The following is a 6,431-nucleotide window of genomic DNA, read 5'->3' as shown; positions in this document are numbered from 1 at the left end:
CCTTGGGCAAGTGAAAACACTCTAAATGTCACTTTCCTCATTTATTTAGTGCTAATGTTAATAGCAGCCTCCTTGTAGGTTTGTTGTAGAGATTAAAAGAGAGGATCTATAGAAATATTTAATATGATATTTTTCATATTATATTTAATATGATATCATATATCATATATTTAATATGATATTTATTTGTTTGTTTGTTTATTTTAGGCGAGGCAACCCTTGGTTGATCTCACAGATTGCAAGGACCTTGTCAGCTTACAATCTCTTATGTTTTTTAAAAAAAGTTTTATGCCTATAGCACCTGGTCTTCCTAGGTGGTCTCCTATCCAAGTACTAACCAGGCCCGACCCTGCTTAGCTTCCAATATCAGATGGGATCGGGCTTGTTTAGGGTGGCATGGCCATAGACTTAATATGATATTGGGGCCAGATTTGGCATTTCAAAAATATGAGTTGTTACATGGACAGAGAAAATGCATAGGCATGTTAGAAACTGCTTCTTTCAAAGCCAGGCCCTGTCAACTGTAACTCAGTAACTTTTTTGTTTATGGTAACCTAAATCCTACTGAGTAGCCAAATGTCTAATTTGAGCCAATTAAGGCTAGATGGAAATTCATAATAAACATTGCTAACCATGCAAAAACCCCCTAAGCAGTTACTAAGATGATGGGGACAAAACTGTCTCTAGGTCATTACTTTCATCATAGCTCCTAAAACTCTGATTAAAAACAATCATGAGTTCTCTTGTTGATAGCCCCACTAATACAATTAGTGGCTTCAGTTCAGTTTCCATTATCTAATCACAGAATCGTAGATTCCAGAATTTGAAACTTACATTCTAAAAATGAACAGAGTAAACTTAGAAAGCTTGGGAGAAACTTAGAATCCTCATTGTAACTGATTGCTACTAGGATTTGTTTTAAGATATACTGTTAGAACAGCACAGGGATGATGTTCTCTGATTTTGATCGTGCCATAAACACTTCATCAAACTAGGCACCTGGGCCTTGTGTGAGGGGTACTTGGAAAGAATGTAGAAGTGAGATATCGATCTTTCTTGTTGAAGCACTTCCAGTTTTGTCAGCTAGTAACAACTCAGCCCATAAGTTATGGGAGTTATCATAAAAAACAGATGAGTAGTATTGTCATTGGTCAAAAGGAAATGAAGCAATTGAGATAACTCTGTACATGAAGTTTCATTTTGTGAGCTAGATCTCATCAGGTAATATTTCCACCTCTGTCTCCATCTCAAAAGCTGAGATTCTTGGGTGAGTTGTATAAAGTGTGGGAGAAAGCTCTACTCGTGATCTTCTCAAATTCTTGGAACAAACTGAGACTTGAGTAACCACTACTGAGGACCCCCAGTGGACCTACTATTTGGAGTGAACTAGAGGGGGACGAGTGCAAAGACTTAACTGATATAAGCAGTTTCAATCTCGTTATGCTCTTGTGATGGCTAGAACATATTCTGTCTCATACAGATGTTTTTCCTCTAAATGTCAGTTTGTGACATTGACAAGCTCATAAACTCTCAAGAATTGTAATATTGGTGATAATTGATGATAATGATAACATTTTTTGAGTGTTACTAGGTGCCAAGCTATGCTAAGTATTCTACTTTCAAATTTCATTTCCTATTTCCTAAAATTCTATAGGGTAGGTTCTATTACTACTCTTATTTTACAATGAGAAAACTGAGGCACAGAGAGCTTACTCATTACCCAAGGTCATATAATCAACCTGCACTGTCTCGTGTTGGCAAACTATTAGTGGTGCTTTAACTCCTATTTCTCAGTCTTGATTGCCCCTTAATGTATTTCCTGGACCCCCCCCCGCCCCCACCGCCACATACACATATTGCAGTGGTTCCTAGTCATCCAAGAAGTTTTCCAAAATATATTTTATCTTTGCTTTCTTACCGTCACATGGGGATCATTAACAATTGCTGACGGATGAAAGCCATAGCCTGAACAGAACCATTGGTGCCAGGCCTCCTGTTCCACAAACTAGAGTCTGTTGACCTGAGCTTCTGCTCCTGCAAGAGCATCTTGCAGAAGTCACTGGGTCCTACAGCAATAAATAGACCTATGTGCACAATAGTGCCTCAGTGACATCTGCACCTACCAGGACCATACCTGGTGTGGCTTCCATCGTTTTTCTTTTAAGACCCAGACAAGGGCCTCTGCCTCTGTGAAACCTTCTCTGACCTCTTTATCTTCCCCAGCCAAGGTGGCAGTAATGTACTTCAGCAGGCACATTCAGGGCAGCTGTCTGGTATACCTGAATCATAGGATACTGTGTGGTGGCGGGGAAATCAACAGAAGAGGAGGAAGCTTATTGGTTAGGGAGAGGCTTGCATGCCCTTCTAGGAAGTTAGGATTTTATCTAGAGGGCAAGAGGGAACCACTGATGGGTTTTAAGCAGGAGAATTGACATAGCGTGTTTGTATTTAGGAAGGTCGTTATGAGAAGATACATTAGTTTTCTCTTACCTTTAGGATAAAAATTTATGGGAATGTGGTTCTCTCTCTAACTGATCTGATAACTGAGATGACTACTAAGTGACTAATGGTTGGCCAGGTAGTGTATACAGAGTGGATTTGCTGGACAAGGGGATGACTCACATCCCAGGCAGGGTGGAGTGGGACTGCATGAGATTTCACTACACTACTCAGAATGGCTCTCAATTGAAAACTTATGAATTATTTGTTTCTGGAATTTTCCATTTCATATTTTTGGACTGCGGTCGATTATGAGAAACTGATACTGCAGAACGCGAAACTGTGGATAAGGCGGGACTGCTATACATTAATAGGGAAGAAGGCAAGGTAGGAGGCAGAGAAATAAGTACAGATGCTGTTGAATAAAGTAGTTCTCAAACCAGTAAGCATCAGAATCTCCTAGAAAGCTAGTTAAAATAGACGGTTGAAGCTCACCCCAGAGTGCCTGATACAGTGGGTCTGGAGTGGGGCCTGGGAATTTGCATTTTCAAAAAGTCCTCAGGTGATACTGTTGTTACTGGTGTAGGTGCTCCACTTTGAGAACCACGAGACCTGTTGTAGAGAAATGATGAAATTTGAATCAAAGCTGTGACAATGAGCTTAGGGATGAGAGATGACACATTTAAGAAACATTTAAGAGTTAGAACTTGACTGTTGGTGATGATTTGGAAAGAAATAAAGAGGAGGAAGGTTTTGAGCTGGGTGACTCGGTGGTTAAAGGGGCCATCAGTGAGCTGGGGGACTTAAGGAGAAGCAGAGTCCTCGAAAGTGCAATGCTCTCATAGTTAGTGAATTTCACTTTACCTTACATTTCCTTTTAAAGATGACTCCATTTTTCTACTTCAGCAACTTCTACTTTTCCAAGCATTATGGAATTATTTTGTGAGGGCCTTTCAATAAATTAAGTGGCTTCCACAGATGGTTTTATGTTATAGGTAAGGACGTGTAAGGGAGAAAAATTCCAGGTGAGATGAATGTGGCCATCAGACAGTATGTGTTTGGGGCTATATCATGTTCTTTTCTCCTTTCATGTACCCTATAGTGCTGTGGCGACAGCCGCAATAGGAAATAACCACAAACAGATTCTTCCGATTGGCAATAGTTATGAATATTATCACTCAGCAAAGGAATAACAATAATTTATTGTTCAAGTATGGAGTAGTGGAAGTAGCGCTTGAAAGGGGAATTTTAAGAGGCAGAAGTCAGCAGCAGCAGGATTTCCTTATGTTCGTGATCAAACAAGAAGGAAAGAAAACCCCGTTCAACTTGGCTTTGAGAAAAGAACACAAATCAACTGTCTGGTAATCTCTTGGGCAAGGGATTGGTCAGCAGATGGAGAAGCCACAGGCATTCTCTGACCCTGAGCTCTTTTCGCCCAGTCAGTTCCACTGGAGGCACCTCCATGACCACAAATGAGAAAGGATGTGTTCCTGGGAAGATGCTTGTCGGCTAAGATGGCCATAATTCATGCTCTAGTGATCCTATGCCTGGAGGAGGGAGAATGAAACATTTATGAGAACATTTCCAAGCTGCATATCATGTTTGTAAAAAAAGAAGCAGGCGAAAACCCAGGAATCATCTCTCAAGAGAGACCATGCTGGTTTTGATTTTGTTTGTATCCTCAGGACCAGACTTCATGTGTGAGGATTTTGAATGTGAACCCACCGAGTGGTTCATATCCTTGACTTTACTGTTTTACTGCATCTCAAAATGTCCTGCTAAGTACTTACGAGGGTAGCAGAGAGTGCACTTGGTGTCCAGTGGGTGGAGGTGTAGCGTGAAGCATCCCCCCTCAGAAGTGAGAAATTTCTTTGCAAAGTCACTTTTAATCCTAAAAAAAGCATGCACATTTTGCATTCTCTTCCATGATGTCCCCACATTTGTCGCAACAGTAACAATCATCTGTATTATCCCACTGAAAGTATAAAATTGCAGAGATTCTACCCAGATGACACTAAGGAGATTTTATATTCTGTAATTCTTCCTGCCGTTCATTAAGCAATTAGAGGCATTTTCTGAAACTCACGGTAATATCACCCAAGGAGAAGGGCACAGTCGTTCACTAAAAGGAGTAGAATCCAACTTCAGTCAGAAAACAATGAGGTCTGTTTTGAATAAGAACAGCGGTTTAATCAGCATTGGCCTTATGCTCACACGGTTTTGCTGACATTGTTTTTCTCCAAATAATTCTGACAGTGCCCAACCTTTATGGTATTATCTGAGAATGTGTAGAAAGAGCACTGGGTTGGCCAACAAAGTGCCGTCATGAATGAGCCTCGTGACCTTGGAAAGCCACTTCACGTTGGTTTCCTCACCCATAAAATGAGAAGCTTAAACTCAGTGATCTCTGAAATCAATTCCAGCTACCAAATCCCTTTCTTCAGTATAGGGTCCAGTGTTAACTGTCCATATGCACTGACTGCACAAATATTTGGTGAAAACAATTGGCGGGAAAAAAGCAGTCTCAAGAGTCTGAATTTGAGCTGTAATTTCTTCTCTTTTGAAAGATGTGGCACAGGAATAGATCTTGAATAATATTGATTTTTAAATATATTTTAAAACATTTATTTAATGCCAGGTACTCTTCTAAGTTCTTTACAAATATTGCCTCATTAAATTCTCATGATCTCACTATGTGGTGGCTGCTAATATTATCCTCATTTTACAGATAAGAAAACTGAAGCATGGAAAGGTTAATTAACTTGTCCGAAGTTACAGCTAGTAAAGGCAGAGCCAGGTTTTGAACACAGTCTGGCTCTGAGTTTGTGCTCTACATTATGCTATTTTCTCCATATAATAAAAAGAGATTATATATTTTCTCCTATAGTCAGGTTATGCTGCAAATGGTGCCATGCCATTTATGTACATGGCATAAAGATGAATAAGATTTGGCTCCTACCCCCTTGGAGCTCACAATTTAGTGGAGGAGAAATGCACACAAATAGCGAATTACAGTAGGAGTGCTTTCAGAGAAATAAATGAAGATCCACAGGAGGAGGGAGTGATTCTGTCTGGTCAGGGGGAGATGGGGCACAAGGTGAAGAATGCAAGAAAGACTTTGAAGGAAATTTGGACTAAGAATTGTAGGATGCTTTGCATTTACCAGGGGCAGGAGGGAGCATGGATAAGTCTGAACTGAGTGTTGTCAGGGAGTGGGAGTGAACATCTCTTATATTATTTGAACCTTTTATGATGAGCATGCATTTATTTTACAAAACCAAAAATAAAGCTATTTTAAGGCACGATTGTTCACTTTTATAAACATCAACTTTTATCTGTTCTTTTAGAGAAATCAAAGCCATATTATGTACTTGCTTCTTTAACAATACGAACTTTGAAATAAAATCTGCCTTGCTATTCATTGGCTGTATATCCCTGCCTTTCCTGAGCTTCAGTTTACTTGTCTATAAATTGGGGATAGTCATAACTACCTGGCTGGCTTGATGGAAGAAATAAGTGGAACAATTAATATAAAATATATAATAACTACCACAGCTTGACACAGAGGAGATTAATAAATATTATTTCCCATCCCCTCACCTATCTAAAGTATTTTCCCTTTTTTTTATATTGGGTCAAATCTTGGATATTTAACTGGGGTTAGAAGAAAGCTGAGCGCACAGCTTCGTGCCACGGATGAACTTGTCCTTATACATGCTCAGCTCCTGTGGTTTCAGGATGGACGGTAAACAGGTGCTTGAGATGAAAATATCCTGGGTAAACTCTAATTAGCCTTCTCAGCTTGGTATTGCTCAGGGAAAAATCTTGACATACAGCCAGGAGCACTTCTTGACAACTTTTCCCAATATGTGGGGAACTCGCCTGAACCCCATGCAAGGCAGTGACATATGACAAACATCAAGGCCAACAAAGAAAATCTTACTTGCTCTATGGGATGCATATGTACATCTCTCAGCTGTTTCACCCACAAA

The 6,431-nt window shown here is 39.9% G+C and overlaps 1 pseudogene; it reads right to left on the bottom strand.

Annotated features, from left to right (window-relative positions):
* Positions 1-289: 289 nt before the first annotated feature.
* LOC112479462 lies at positions 290-408 on the bottom strand (annotated as a pseudogene).
* Between the last annotated feature and the right edge of the window lie 6,023 nt (positions 409-6,431).

This window comes from Pteropus alecto, unplaced genomic scaffold (assembly GCF_000325575.1).
Source record: "Pteropus alecto unplaced genomic scaffold, ASM32557v1 scaffold114, whole genome shotgun sequence".
Lineage (NCBI taxonomy): Eukaryota > Metazoa > Chordata > Mammalia > Chiroptera > Pteropodidae > Pteropus > Pteropus alecto.
This window is presented reverse-complemented; position numbering and strand designations above follow the sequence as displayed.